The following is a 16,829-nucleotide window of genomic DNA, read 5'->3' as shown; positions in this document are numbered from 1 at the left end:
TTGTCTGCACCAAAAAATCAAGCTCGTCTAAAAAAGACAGAAATAGAAATTATGAATTTGTTCTAGGAAGAGTATATCGAAAATGTGGGAGGACTCAAAGGGAAACGGACTTGAATCATGTTATTTGTGCATGAGTGAAAACCGATTCAGGTATCTGTTGAGATGTCTGAGGTTTGAAAATATCAATGATACAGGGGTTTGCAGAGAGACTGACAAGTTGGCTGCTATCAGAGAGAGACTTGAACTATTCATGAACAATTTATTGCCAAAAATATTTTTCACCTGGTGAATATCTTACTGCTGACGAACAGCTATTGGCATTCAGAGGAAACTGCCCATTCAACAATATATTCCTAGCAATCCTGCAAAGTATGGGTTAAAATTGTTTGCTTTGGTTGATGTAAAAACAGCATACACTTTGAATTTAGAACCGTAGGTCGGTAAGCAACCAGAGGGACCATATAATGCCAGTAATTCAGATCAAGTAATTGTTCTTCGAATGGTCGAAACAGTACAAGGTACAAGCAGAAATATTACTGCTGACAACTAGTTTACCAGTTTGACTTTAGTCAAGAAACTTCAGGTGAAGGAAGTGGAATACATCGGAACAGTACGAAAAAACAAGAGAGAAGTGCCGAAAGAAAAATGGTTCAAATGGCTCTCAGCACTATGGGACTTAACTTCTAAGGTCATCAGTCCTCTAGAACTTAGAACTACTTAAACCTAACTAACCTAAGGACATCACACACATCCATGCCCGCGGCAGGATTCGAACCTGCGACCGGAGCGGTCACGCGGTTCCACACTGTAGCGACTAGAACCGCTCGGCCACCCCGGCCGCGCGATTTTAGTACAACTTAATCGTTTCATTTTTAATGCTCTTTTAGCCCTTGCGTGCTAACAAGGGAACCTCCCCATCGCACCCCCCTCAGATTTAGTCATAAGTTGGCACAGTGGACAGGCCTTGAAAAACTGAACACAGATCAATCGAGAAAATAGGAAGAAGTTGTGTGGAACTATGAAAAAAATAAGCAAAATATACAAACTGTGTAGTCCATGGTGAAGATAGGCAACATTAAGGAGAGTATCAGCCCAGTAGCGCCGTTGTCCTGTGGTTAACGTGAGCAGCTGTGGAACGATTGGTCTTTGCTTCAAGTCTTCCCTCGAGAGAAAATTTTAATTTTTTATTTTCAGACAATTATCAAAGTTCAGGCACTCACACACAATCAACTTCGCTCTCCAAAATTCCAGGACATATGCCGGATTTGACGGTCCACGCGCGGAAAAATTTGAAAAAGTTAATAACATATATTTTGTCAGAGCACAGGGAAAACTGTGCGATTGTGAAACTGTTGCATTCATTTGTTGCAGTTTATGTGAGAAACTCTTATGTTTTAATCACTTTTTTGGGAGTGATTATCACAACCACAAGAAAACCGAAATCGGGCAAGGTAGAAGAATCTTTTTACCCATTCGCCAAGTGTACAAGTTAGGTGGGTCGACAACATATTCCTGTCCTGTGACGCACATGCCGTCACCAGTGTCGAATAGAATATATCAGACGTGTTTTCCTGTGGAGGAATCGGTTGACCTATGACCTTGCGATCAAATGTTTTCGGTTCCCATTGGAGAGGCACGTCCTTTCGTCTACTAATCGCACGGTTTTGCGGTGCGGTCGCAAAACAGAGACACTAAACTTATTACAGTGAACAGAGACGTCAATGAACGAACGGACAGATCATAACTGTGAAAGTAAAGGAATTAAATTTTTCACTTTTTTTTTTTTTTTTGAATGTCGTTTTGTTCGATTTTGTTCGTTGCATCTGCTCGAGGCGGACGTCGTAAGACATCCGTTTAAATTCGTTGTTGATCGATTAACTCAGTTTTTTTTATTAAAGAGGGCAGCTAACCCTCTGACCGAACACGCTGAGCTACCGTGCCGGCGTTCACTCGAGGGAAGACTTGAACCAAGGACCTCTCGTTCCACAGCTGCTTACGCTAACCACGGGACCACGGCGCTCCTGATCGCACACTGTCCTTGTGTTGCCTATCTTACACATAGACTACTCACTTTGTATATTTTGCTTATTTTTTTCCTAGTTCCACACAACTTCTTCCTGTTTTCTTGATTGATCTGTGTTCAGTTTTTCAAGGCCTATCCACTGTGCCAACTTATAACTAAATCTGATGGGGGTGCGATGGGGAGGTTTCCTTGTAAGTAATTTAGAACTGGTCTTCTTACGTTAACAGAACGAGACAGCAGAGCCCTGGAGGCTATTGCGTAGTGACTGAAACTTGATCCCCAGTATTGTCTGCATTGCCTAGGTACTAGGCATGCCGTAGCTAGTGCGGGCTTACACGGGTGCGCTGGCGGAGCTACAAGTTCCCGGCGAATGCTAATTGGCCTGTAGCGCCTCTGTGGACACACGGCCGGTCCTACACGGCTTCGCACAGCGACAGGCACGCCAATTATCGGACGGCCGGCGTTGTCAGTACACGCGGCCTGCTCGCCGCTCCGTCTGTACGGCCTGTGTGCTCGGCTGATGCGCGCGCAGCGCTATCGCAAACGCAGCGTCAGGGGAGTTGCGACGCTGTTTGCGCGTACGTGTGTGCTAATTGCGCGCCCGCTTATCTTGCGGCGTGTGAGCAGGGGATTTGGCGAATCAGATGCAACGCCGTCCCACGCGACATCAATGCGCAGAGCCGCTCTCGGGGGCAGAAGACGAGCAGAGCTATTACCACCGGCCGATGCACGTCCACTGCGCCTCGAGGGCTCTGCAATGGGTTTAACGTGTGACTGGCACGCGGCGCGCGTAGAGCCCGGCGACATCATTACAGTGTAGTACTGCGCTCAGGACTTCGTGAGAGATTTCTACAGCACGATGGAGAAAAACAATTCGATAGTTTCAGAGCCGCGTAGGGGAAGCCTAATCGAGAAATATTTCCCACACAGCCGTTGAGGAGCTACGCCACAGGCAAACAGCGACGAGCACACAGTTTGTCCAGTAAGCAAACGTGTTTCGGTGTGTGTAGCAGTGCGGTTGCGTCCGAAAAACTGCAGTTCTGCTATTCCGTGGTGATTGTGCTCCACTGCACTGGTATCGGTCTGCTGTACACAGGGCCACAGTCACAGTCAGTGGTGCCCTAGCCCCCATCTGTCGTCCGTTCTAGTTTTTCGAGGTTTCTCTTTTTTTGTTGTTTTATAGAATTAAGATCTTCAGGTGTTGTAACTTGGTACTGTGAGCCCGAGCACCGCGATGGACGAGTGCAAGACGCGCTGTGCTACCAGCGAGCGCCAGAGAACTCCGTGCTCTACGCTCGCTGGTAGCACAGTGCATCTGTATGTAAGCTGTTTAGGTTTTTATGTTAGTAACGCCACGTAGTGCTCTGTATGAAACTCGCTGACTGCGGTGTGTGCAGTCTGTGGCTGGTTGGACTCACTGTTGGATTATTCGCTAGTGTTGTGTTGGACAGTTGGATGTGAGCCGTCAGCAGTGTTGGATGTGGGGAGAGAGATTCCAGAGCTTTGAGAGATTATTATGAGCGGACGATCCGAACGTGTGTCCATCAGAAAAAGGAAATTTGTAGGACTGGATGTCATGAACTGATATATATATATATATATATATAAAAGACTATTAAGATAAATGAATTGTTTGTTCTCTATCAAAATCTTTCATTTGCTGCCGGCCGCGGTGGTCTAGCGGTTCTAGCGCTGCAGTCCGGAACGGCGCGACTGCTACGGTCGCAGGTTCGAATCCTGCCTCGGGCATAGGTGTGTGTGATGTCCTTAGGTTAGTTAGGTTTAAGTAGTTCTAAGTTCTAGGGGACTTATGACCTAAGCTGTTGAGTCCCATAGTGCTCAGAGCCATTTGATTTGTGCGCGACGGGAGAAAGGATACCTTCTTCCCTTAAGCGGCGAAGTTCCACCTGGAGCCTGTTTCAGAAAGTAAAGGAGACTGGTTATTGTAATTATGAAAAAATTTATCAAATCATTATTGGCCACTGCCCAAAACAATTTGTAAAATTTTTTGTGGGGAGCATGGGGGCTATGTAAGTAGGCTGTTTGTGTTTTCTTATTGGCAACGTTACGTAGCGCTCTGTATGAAAATCACTGGTTGTGCTGTGTGCAGTCTGTGGCTAGTTTGCATTGTGGTCTGCCATTGTAGTGTTGGGCAGCTGGATGTGAACAGCGCGTAGCGTTGCGCAGTTGGAGGTGAGCCGCCAACAGTGGTGGATGTGGGGAGAGAAATGGCGGAGTTTTGAAATTTATAAGACTGGATGTCATGAACTGCTATATATATTATGACTTTTGATGACTATTAAGGTAAATACATCGTTTGTTCTCTATTAAAATCTTTCATTTGCTAACTATGCCTATCAGTAGTTAGTCCCTTCAGTAGTTAGAATTTTCTATTTGGCTGGCATTAATCCCGCTCGCTGTATTGCAGTAGTTCGAGTAACGAAGATTTTTGTGAGGTAAGTCATTCATGAAAGGTATAGGGTATTGTTAGTAAGGGCCATTCTTTTGTATAGGTTATTGTTACTCAGGGCCGTTATTTTGCAGTGATTATTGAAAGTCAGATTGGGTTGTGCTAAATATAATGTGTGTCAGTTTAGTGATGATCAGAATAAGTAAAGAGAGAACTGTCTCAGTACGTTCAATTCTGCTCAGCTGTTTGAAAATAAAATAACGTAAGAGTTGTAAATAGTCTTCACGGGTGTGCCGCCGGATGACGTTGTGCAAATCCCACAATATTTCTACGGAGCAACTGTCTGACATCATCTGGTGGTTGAACCTCGCTGGTGGCTAGGTACGACTGACAAGATCCGCATGTCGACGCCGCTGTATATAGAGCACGCGCGTGAAGATTGCGCAGGCGCGGGAACCACGCATGCGCAAAAATTTGCAGATAGATGGCGCCAGACTCAAACGCCCTCTGCCGGGAAACACAGAGCGGCCGTTCTGCGCGTGCGCTGACGCTGTGTTTACTAACATGCTGCCAAAGTTATGACGGGTCTATTGAAATCCCGCATCCCTGTTGATAAGGTTATCAGCTGTACGGATATGTATTGCTTCTTTAATGACGCAATCGCAGAAAGAGGATGCTGGGGATAAAGCTTCCGTCATGTGATGTCCTGTGTTCGGACAGTGTTCTGCAATTGTCGACTTCTCCGGTTGGCGTAGGCGTGTATGACGCTGATGTTCATCGCAACGTTCTTGTACTGTGCGACATGTCTGACCTATATATGCCGCCCCACACTGACAAGGAATCTTATACACACCACGTTTCCTCAGACCGGGATCATCCTTAACCGAACCTAACAGGTTCCTCAGTTTTGCAGATGGTGGGAAAACACACTTGATGTCATATGTTTCGAGGACTCTTCCGATTCTTGACGACATGGCACCAAAGTACGGCAAGAAGGCCAAGGTGGTGGGTGTCTTTGCGTCTCTATTCTGCTCCATAGATTGAAGTCGCATGGGCCTGAATGCATTACGTATCTGTCTCTCAGAATAACTGTTTTGACGGAAGACTGTCTTCAAATGTTGCATCTCACTCGGCAGGCTTTCAGAGTCAGATACCACACGCGCTCTATGAACTAGCGTACGTAATGCAATACCGCATTGTGCTGGATGATGGCAGCTTGTGGCCTGCAAATATAGATCTGTATACGTTGGCTTGCGGTATACGCTGTGTCCGAAGGTTCCATCTGCTTTCCTTCGTACCAAAACATCAAGAAAAGATAAAGTGCCATCTTTTTCCACTTCCATAGTGAAAATATTCGGATGGAGCGAATTTAAATGTTGAAGAAACGTAGGTAGAGTATCCAGTCCGTGTGGCCACACCACAAACGTATCGCCAACATACCGCAGAAAACAAGAGCGTTTGAGAGTGGCTGACTGTAGTGCTTTATCCTCAAAGTCCTCCATAAAACAATTGGCCACTACAGGAGAAAGAGGGCTCCCCATGGCCAAACCTCCACTTGTTCAAAATATTGGTCTTGAAATATGAAATGTGTTGAAGTAAGCACATGTTTAAATAGTGCCACTATGTCCTCCTCAAACTTGTTACTAATGAGCTCTAAAGAGTCCTGCAAGGGCACCTTTGTAAATAAAGACACAACATCGAAACTTACTAAGAGATCCGATGATTGCAGTCTAAGAGTTTTCAAGCGACCTATGAAATCCTCGGCGTTGCGGATATGATGGTTGCACTTGCCTACGAGAGGTCCCAATAGTGACGTCAGATATTTGGCAACAAAATAAGTAGGTGCTCCAATGTTGCTCACGATAGGGCGCAGAGGCACCCCATTCTTATGGATCTTGTGTAGGCCATAGAGTCTAGGAGGAAACTGCAGCTTGTTGACGTAAACCCTTAGCGACTTGTGCTGGGTTCGAGCTCTTCCTGATGAGTTCCAAAGTCTTCCTCTGGATCCTACCCGTCGGATCACTTTTTAATTTACTGTATGCAGGATTGTCGAGCAGTTTGTGCATCTTCCTGTTATATTCTGTGCGTGAGAGGAGAACAGTAGCGTTCCCTTTGTCAGCAGGTAAGATGACGATGTCTTGGTCTCTTCTCAGATCTTGTAGTGCAGTTCTTCCAGCTGCGGTAATGTTAAAGCTGTTCTTCTTTCGTGGCGCCCGAGTCAGGATGCGGCATGAATCACGCCTAATCTCATCGACAGCTTCCTTAGGAAGTTTCAAAACAGCCTGTTCTATTCCACTATTCACATCTCGGATAGGAATGGTCCCAGGTGTAAGAGCAAAATTCAGACCTCTCTCTAGCACCGAAACTGCAGCGTCGTCCAGCGTCTTTCCCGTGAGATTAAACACGGTGCGTCTTCGTGGCATGTTTTCTTGCGTTCGGGCTTCGAGTCGATCGTATTTTGCCATTTGACGAACCTTGGCTTGCTGTTCAGTCCAAGTGGCGCTGTCTACCTAGTTCCAGGATACCGCTGAAAGGTTCGCTGAGATTTTCAGATGGAGTGATAGTAATAGTCTGGACACGAAGCACAATTCCTGACGTATATAGCGTAACCTTTCTTTCACAAGTGCTGCACTCCCCCGTCGTTTGATTCTAACGGCAGCCTCAGAGTTTACATGGTGTTTAAATTTAGCAAACGCAGGGATGGTTTGCTTGTCACGGCATCTCAGTAAAAATGCGAGGGTGCTTAGCAGTCTACTTCTCTTGAGACGTAACTTGTCAAATTCACATACGTTTTTTGCCATCTCCTCCCCGTAAAGGTACCAGATGTGACTCTTCAGGCTTTCCCGGCGGATATGTTGTAAATAGTCTTCACGGGTGTGACGCCGGATGACGTTGTGCCAATCCCACAATATTTCCTCGCAGCAACTGCCCGACATCATCAGGTGGTTGAACCTCGCTGGTGGCTAGGTACGACTGACGAGAAAGTAAAGAGCTTTCTATAATAGACCCGTCATAACTTTGGCAGCATGTTAGTAAACACAGCGCAGAACGGCCGCTCTGCGTTTCCCGGCAGAGTCTGGCGCCATGTATCTGCAAATTTTTGCCCATGCGTGGTTCCCGCGCCTGCGCAATCTCCACGCGCGTGCTCTATATACAGCGGCGTCGACATGCGGATCTTGTCAGTCGTACCTAGCCACCAGCGAGGTTCAACCACCTGACAATGTGGGACATTGGCTCCGAAGACATATTGTGGGATTTGCACAACGTCATCCGGCGGCACACCCGTGAAGACTATTTACAACATATCCGCCGGGAAAGCCTGAAGAGTCACAACGTAAGAGTTTTTCCAACACTATCATTCTTTACATACAAAGGGAAGGTTTCACATCTTGTCCACTGTGGCGCTCGGGATCATAGCACCAAGTTACAACACCTGAAGATGGGCGTATAAGAGCCCGAAACGGTCGTGTTCTAAATAAAAGAACATTAAAAGTCTAGCGGTATTTTCAACCTCTGGTATAATGCTCCGTTGCGGATGTTCCTCCGACAGGATTGTTTGTAGCGTAGAAATCTTGTTGAAGCGACTTCACTCGTTCACACAGGGACGAGAACGATACGGCATTGACAGATATGAATCAGACTCGAATCCATACAATCCCGTAGTGCGCAGGGATCGTTGAATATATACAATGGAGAAAAGAGCAACAATCGTTCGCGAAATTCATCGTTTTATTACAGCAGATCTAGATTTCAATTATTACATAGTCGTCCTCAATGCGGATAACAAAACGTAACATTATTTCAGAGCGTCACATCTTAATCAGTATTGGTTGGTGTAACGTCTACAGGAGTCTCACATGAACTCCTGTATACTCTACACCAACCAATATTGTTCACTACGTGACACTTTGGACTAATGTCACCCGTTGTTATATTCACTGTAGATGCTTATGTACTAGTTGAACTCTAGATCTGCTATAATAAAACAACGGACTTCACGATCGACTGATGTTCTTTTCTCCATCCTCTATTGACACATATCTCTGTCATATCGCTCGGCGCAACTGTAATGCTGGTTGCTCAACGCAACTTTGTCGTATGATGTGCAAGGAGGAGTGGGAAGAATCAAATTTCTAGTCATCAGACGTGGCTCCAAAAAAACTTTTCGCTATTGCCGTAGTTACTGTGATACTTCGAAAATAAGTACACCTCCACGCATATTCTGGAAATTTTTTGAAGGACATCATATTCGCCATTGACCGTAGAAATTATTTATTTTACAACTGCAGTTTCGGCCTCTAGGTCACTTTCTAGTGGAACTGCAAAAGTACCACTTGGAAATAATCCAAAGGCCGAAGTTGCAATTATGAACTAAATAGTTTCTACCATTATCGGTGAATACGATATCCTTTAAAAAGTTCCACACGACTGTGAACCCCGATCACGAGAATTTAATTTGAAGCATGATGGGTCATACATTGAGTGTTCACGTAGTACGCTTTTGGTTTGTAGACTCCTCCTATTTGGTATCACAGAGAACACCACGTGCAGTATTCGTCTATACACTCTTTGATAAAACGTGTTTCCCATCATGCTTCGTCAACTCAGTCTATATATCTCCATAGCTGGTTTTTCATAAGGTTGCCTGTTGCATAGATAAATCCCAGAAATATTATCTTATTTGGTTTCAGCTCTTGCTAGTAATACAAAGAAAGGCTCTCTTGACGATGCCAAATATCGAACGTTCACTGCATGCTAGGAGTTTTCTGTTCTATTCCAGTGCTTCTATGACCTGCGGGTAGCTTGAATAATTCCTCAGATATCAAGCTGAGTCATTAATCTGCATAGAAGAGAAGGGACTGAGTCAGACAGTTAATGCAGGTCACCGTTGGAGAGTAAAGTTGTGAGCGTTGTGTTAAACACAATGAGGTTTTGCATCAGCAATCGATAATGCACAGATTCATTTTAACGGAACTGCTCCGTAATATTTCCACGTGTTATTTCAGACAACTGCCCTATTAGAACATCTTCTAAGTTTCACTGTAGAACCTAATGTATGATATTCTGCTCAGTTCTTCCTAGTTAATATGTTTCAGAGCGCCTCTGTACGTTAAATCAGTTATCAATAGCCATCCACAGACGTTATGATTCGTTGCAATTTTAATGTGAGCCTAATGTTTTAATATAAGTTGTTTTGTGCGAAACTAGTTCCAAATTCTAATTTGAATCATTAACAGATTTTTTTTACGTTTTCTTCCCTGACTGTCACTGTTAAAGACGTTATCACTATTTAAAATGTCACTATTGCGATTAAAGTTCTTCTTCCAATGCAATAAGATACGAGTCACTTTCCAAAGATAAATATACTCAAGAACATTATTTGGCGTTCGTAATAGTTTGCAAATAAGTATTGTCTCACTACTGGCTTTTGAATGTTTGATTGCGTGTTCAGAATAAGTTCATAAATAAAGAAATTCCTTTTAAAATCACTCACTAACAGATTTGTTCCATACTGATCAGTTTGCTGTAAACTGAACAAATATTTCTCTACTTGCCATTGTAGAAGTACTACTCTAATCGGTACTATTCTGATAAAAAGATGTACTCGATACAAATTAACAAAGACAAACTTTTTATAACTACGCACTGACAGGTGTTATGTATATCTTTACATATGAAAGACTTTTTCAAGACTGGCATAAGACTGATATATTAGTGACGCATACTACCGCTGCGTCGGTAGAACACCACTGGATCACACTCCTAGCAACTTGCTCGTTCGACATGAAACCTACACACAGAAAAAACATTTTTGGCATACACGTTACATGCAGTATATGTAAAATGAACAGTTAATCCCTTTTATTTATTTGACGTCGCTCAAGTGGAAAATACATGCGGTGCTGCATCTTAAAATCAGAAACACCGCAATTGCCGAGTAGCAAATGTAGCTAACATATCAAATTGTTTTTGACATGGGACGGAGAGTCTTATCTTCTTCCAGTGCGGTGTAAATAAGTGGTATATTTTGACCTTAGACCGTGACGAGTTGCGATGCGCCGCACTCGACGCTATGGCCACTCGGAGTTGGGAGTTGGGGCTCATGTTACTTTTTCGTATGTGGTTTACGAAGTCAGCCGCAGTCACAGTTTAATTTAACACGGCACTAGGAATTATTTTCATTATAAAATCCGAGATAGACAATTGCAGATCGATCTGCAGATACTGTGTGCCGAAAGTCACCATCTTCAAGACACATTTCCTGTGAAATAATCTGAATCTGCAACCCCTATGTAAAGAGGAACTGACTGCTAGATGTCACTAGATGCGGACCCGTCAGTATAAAACCAAGTGGGAGAGTATTGTGTTGTCAGAAAAGAATCAGTAAAAGCGGGAGAACTCAGTGACTTCGAAAGTGGACTAGGTATTGTACAAGGGTCACTCCAAAATAAATGTACACTATTTTTGTAAAAATACAGTTTTCATTCTGCATGTGTGAAAGTTTTACAGTATGTAGATACATACTTCCCGCTTGTTTTCAAACTCAGTTCAACCTATTCCCGTGAGTGGCGCCGTGACAGCATGTCTTCAAGATGGCTGCTACACTTTACGTTCGTCAGAAGCAACGTGCTGTCATAGAATTCTTGTGCTTGAAAACGAGACAGTGGGAAACATCCACAAGAGGTTGAAAAAGGTGTATGGAGATGCTGCTGTCGATCGCAGTACAGTTAGTCGGTGGGCAAGCAGGTTACGTGATGAAAACGGGCACGGCAATGTTGAGGACTGTCCTCGCAGTGGCAGGCCTCGTACTGTACACACTCCAGACAATGTGCAGAGAGTTAACGAATCGGTGACTGGTGACACACGCATCACAGTGAGCGAATTGTCACGCTACGTTGGGATAGGGGAAGGAAGTGTTTGCAGAATACTGAAAGTGTTGGCGTTAGAAAAGGTTCCCAGGATGTTGACAGTGGCTCACAAAGAAACAAGAGAAACGACATGCAGCGAACTTTTGGAACAGTACGAGAATGGTGGAGATGAATTTCTTGGAAGAATTGTGACAGGTGATGAAACATGGCTCCATTATTTTTCACCAGAGACGAAGAGGCAATCAGTGGAGAGGCATCATGCAAATTCACCCAAGAAAAAAAAAAAAAATTCAAAACCACATCTTCTGCTGGAAAAGTTAGGGCTACGGAGTTTTTGGATTCCGAAGGACTCTTGCTTGTGGACATCATGCCAAGTGGAACCACCACAAATTTTGATACATATGTGACGACACTGAAGAAACTTCAACCTCGACAGAGTCGTGTTCTACCACATCGGCAAAAGCAGGATGTTTTGCCGTTGCACGACAATGCACGGCCACATGTCATTCAAAAAACCGTGGAAACGATCACAAAACTTGGATGGACAACACTCAAACACCCGCCTTGCTGTCCTGACCTGGCTCCATGTGACTATCATCTCTTTACGAAACTGAAAGACTCTCTTCGTGGAACAAGGTTTGAAGATGATGATTCCCTTGTGCACGCTGCCAAACAGTGGCTCCAACAGGTTGGTCCAGAATTTTACCGTGTGGGTATACAGGCGCTGGTTCCAAGATGGTGTAAGGCAGTTGAGAAGGATGGAAATTATGTAGAGAAATGAAAATATTGTTCCTAAAGGATGTATCTACACACTGTAAAACTTTCAAATATGTATAATAAAAGACGGATTTAAAAAATAAATAATGTGCATTTCTTTTGGAGTGACCCTCATATATCACCTGAACAACATGTCCAACAGGGAAATTTCAACCTACCTGGTGCTGCCCATGTTGATTGTTAGCAATATAATGGTGAAGTGAAAACTCGCAGGAACTATCACAGCTAAACCAAGACCAGTAAGACCTCATTTACCGATGTGCAGGGACCATCGGTCATTGCTAAGGGTGGTTGTAAAAAATTGCATAAAATATACAGAAGGAATCGCTCGTGAGTTCCAAAGTGCTAACAGCAGATCACTAACGCAATGACAACACGCAGAGAATTAAAAAGAATGGAGTAGAATAATTGAATAGCCCCTCATAAGTGTCTGCAGTCAGCGCTAACCGACGCCTCAAGTAGTATAAAGAACAATGGCAGCGTACACTAAATGAGTGGAAATCAGTGATTTGGGATGCTGAATCACGCTAAGAAATCGGAGGAAGGGTTTGGATGTGGCAAATGCCTGCCATCATCCATAGTGTCAACAATGAAGTATGGGAGTGCTCTTCATGGTAAGAGTGTGGTCCCCTTACTGCGCTTAAGAAAATGCTGAATTTGAAGGGATATGAACATATTCTACTGCTTTGTGTACCGTGTACAGCAATTCAGAGACGATGATCATTTGTATTAGCACTTAAACGCAACCTGTCATAAATCATCTGTGAGGCAACAGTTTGTGGACATAACACTCCTGAAATGGACTGACCTGCCCAAAGTCCCTACATGAACCCAACAGAGCGCTTTTGCGATCAGATCGTCGATGCTCCATACAGGAGCGTCCAACAACTACACTTTCTCTAGTTTCGGCTCTAGATGAAGAGTGGACAGCCGTTCCTCCACAGACATTCAGACGCATCACTGAAAGTGTCTGCAACAGAGCTCTAGCCGTAATAAAGGCGGAAAGCGGACGCACACCATATTTGAATCTACCAACAGGAGTCTGGATATTTTAAATCATATACCGAACTATATGCGTTAATGTTTCTTGAATGCAGTGACAGTTACATCCACGAAACATTTACATTTTTTAACAAACGGCATGTGTTCCAGCAAGAGATGTTTGTGAAATTGGATTTTGCTATTGATATAACTAAAACATACTGTGTGCTGAAAGTAACCAACATCAAGACACATTTACAGTGAAATGATCTGAATCTGCCACAAGCTTGACTGAAAGGAGAAGAAATGTATCAACATTAAGACACAGAGACGTAGTGGATAATAACGAGAGCTATTTTTTTGAACCTCTGATCAGTCGTGAAATGGAAACCACAGTGAAAAATCTGATTTGTTTTGGTAACATTTAGCTACATCTTTCAGCTACATCCAACGTAACTGCCACTATGGTTTAGATATTTGTCATGTTACCAACTTTCCAGTACTCTCGTCATAGAAGGTAACCAGCCACTTCAGCTTTCCGCCAATTCCCTACACTAGTCAGCAGCCCACTGCCTGTGCTAAAATACTGTCCTTATGGCGAATGGTTGATGTGAGCAAAGAGATGGAAATCAGAGAGAGCGAAGTCTGGGCTGTATGATGGTTAATCAAACACATCCCACAGAAAACGTGGCAGGAGCGTTATTGTTGCACCTCCAGTGTGCGTCCACCCATTGTCATTAAGAAGGAAGTGCATGACAGTTATGTTATGTGGGCTGCATGAAATCAGGCAGAGCATCTTAGCACGCCCTTCACATTGGCGGGGGACAATATTGCTTTTAACATCGTTGCATGCTCATTGTGCACTCAAAACTGAAAAGTGTGACGTGACAGTTGCAAGCTTCCTACTTTCAGTTGCAATCAAGATGTTTCAAATGGCTCTAATCACTATGGGTTCAAATGTTCAAATGGCTCTGAGCACTATGGGACTTAACATCTATGGTCATCAGTCCCCTAGAACTACTTAAACCTAACTAACCTAAGGACGTCACACAACACCCAGTCATCACGAGGCAGAGAAAATCCCTGACCCCGCCGGGAATCGAACCCGGGAACCCGGGCGTGGGAAGCGAGAACGCTACCGCACGACCACGAGCTGCGGACAATCACTATGGGACTTAACATCTGAGGTCATCAGTCCCCTAGACTTCTGAGTACTTAAACCTAACTAACCTAAGGACATCACACACATCCATGCCCGAGGCAGAATTCGAATCTGCGACCGTAGCAGCCGGGTGGTTCCGGACTGAAGTGCCTAGAACCGCTCGGCCACGACGGCTGGCTGCATTCAAGACTTTAAGAAAAATGGCAAAGGTAATGTTAATCAGAACACTGGGAGAAGTTTTGGTCTAAATAACTATATATTACTGACCGTCTTGGATGACGTGGTAGTTGGCAATGCGTTGCCGCTGTTGAAAACGTTCATGGGATGACATAGGTTTGAGGTGAATCACCTGCCGCCATCGCCGTCTGCATCGATACGTGTCTCCAGACACGTAAGTACCTCCATTCAACGCTCACGCTCGCCCTTCCAGTCAGCGGCAGGTCCCTCAGGACCTTGGAGTCGGAAGCGGTGGTGAAAGTGCACGCGTACCACCAGGGCGCCAGCCTTTCCTTGACAGCTCGTGGCACGAAGGGTCGTCCGTACCCGCCCCCATTCACGTAGCCCGATAATGTGATGCCAACCAGCTGCCCTGCAGTCACTATGTGGGTCACTACCGCCTGGAGAGAGTCTCACAGAGCTGGTGGGTGACCTTAACTGCCCTGTCTGCTTGGCGCCCCATCTGCCCGACTGCTATATAGCCACTCCGGTGTCAGCGGCCTGCCGGCCGTGTGACCGAGCGGTTCTAGGCGCTTCAGTCTGGAACCGCACAACCACTACGATCGCACTCAAATTCTGCCTCGGGCGTGGATGTGTGTGATGTGATTAGGTTAGTTAGGTTTAAGTAGTTCTAAGTTCTAGGGGACTGATGACCTCAGGTGTTAAGTCCCATACTGCTCACAACTATTTGAACCATTTGTCAGCGACCTCTGCAACTGCCTGTTACGTCGCCATCCACTCAGCTCCCGTACTCTGCACAATGCTTACATAGGGACTTAGTGCTGCGTTTTTACAAATATGTTTGCAGCATAACTATAGTGAAAATTATAACGAAATTCTAAAGGATTGCTGTACATGATTACTCCAAGAATAAAAAATAAAATGGTTTACAGAGCTCATGACAAAAATAAAAGATTACTCTATTCTACAAGTATTCTTTGATTTTATTACAGCGATAATTTTAATTGATTAATTCTCTGTGTGTAAATCTTTATAATCTTAAGTAGTGGTGAGGTGTTGTAATGTATGATAGCGTAGTATTAATTTCCCACAAACCTTCATGCAACTCAAAGTACTAAGCTGGCTTAGGCCACACATTCACTTCAGTCACTTTCACACCATCTAAGTCTACAACTTATTCATGCGACCCAACTACTAAAGAAAGGAGATATACGAACTACAGAAGATACTAGACTTCCCATTACTTTTTATCGATATGGTGGCACTAACGGTGGTGTAAAGCGTGAATCTAGATGAGTGTGACGTCACCAGTCTTTTTTGCACAATTATCTTTTTGCTGAAAGTGACAAAAAGTTTCTCAGGTTGGTGTACAAATTTTCCACTCCAGCTCCTAAAAAAAAAAAAAAAAAAAAAGCACAAGGCATTATCGATATTTGACAGCAAAGCTACATTTTTTCCGTTCCTCTCTTTCTCACAAATTGATGGTGCGCCTCGCTCACTCTGCAAAAACATACCAAAGTGACTCGCACATTCTGTGCTCACGCCACATAGTACAAACAATCACACAAAATCTACTATACAGGGTCTTGCAAACTATTTGCGAAAGCCCACACGAATATCATCGCACCACACTCTAATAACCACAGCGAACAGCAATCGCGTAAGACGCGATAGATCATCTGCGTAACCACACTCGAATAAAATATCCCAATCGCGAGAAACATCGAACCAAAGGCGACATCCATAGACAAAAAACCCACCACAAATACATCGCGCCACTGGTGATGACAATAATCAGCCCACAGAGAAGACACATTGCACTGGGCAATGGTCACAAACCTCTCGCGTGGACAATACACGACCATCCTGCAAAATACCTCCATGGGTCTCGCAGACTAATCTCAACGACGCCCCTCTCACACACTATACTACGAATTATATACCCGATCGTTCAAGGACGTTTACTGCGATATACACGCAATAAACGAAAAGTGTGAGGTGATCCACATGAGTTCCAAAAGAAATCCGTTGGAATTCGATTACTCTATAAATAGTACGATTCTCAAGGCTGTCAATTCAAATAAGTACCTGGGTATGAAACTTTACAGAAGCCATGTCTCCGCAATATTCTTTCTTTCAGGAGTGCTAGTTCTGCAAGGTTCGCAGGAGAGCTTCTGTAAAGTTTGGAAGGTAGGAGACGAGGTACTGGCAGACGTAAAGCTGTGAGTACCGGGCGTGAGTCGTGCTTCGGTAGCTCAGTTGGTAGAGCACTTGCCCGCGAAAGGCAAAGGTCCCGAGTTCGAGTCTCGGTCGGGCACACAGTTTTAATCTTCCAGGAAGTTTCATATCAGCGCACACTCCGCTGCAGAGTGAAAATCTCATTCTGGAAACATCCCCCAGGTTGTGGCTAAGCCATGTCTCCGCAATATC

The sequence above is a fragment of the Schistocerca cancellata genome, chromosome 1 (assembly GCF_023864275.1).
Source record: "Schistocerca cancellata isolate TAMUIC-IGC-003103 chromosome 1, iqSchCanc2.1, whole genome shotgun sequence".
Lineage (NCBI taxonomy): Eukaryota > Metazoa > Arthropoda > Insecta > Orthoptera > Acrididae > Schistocerca > Schistocerca cancellata.
This window is presented reverse-complemented; position numbering follows the sequence as displayed.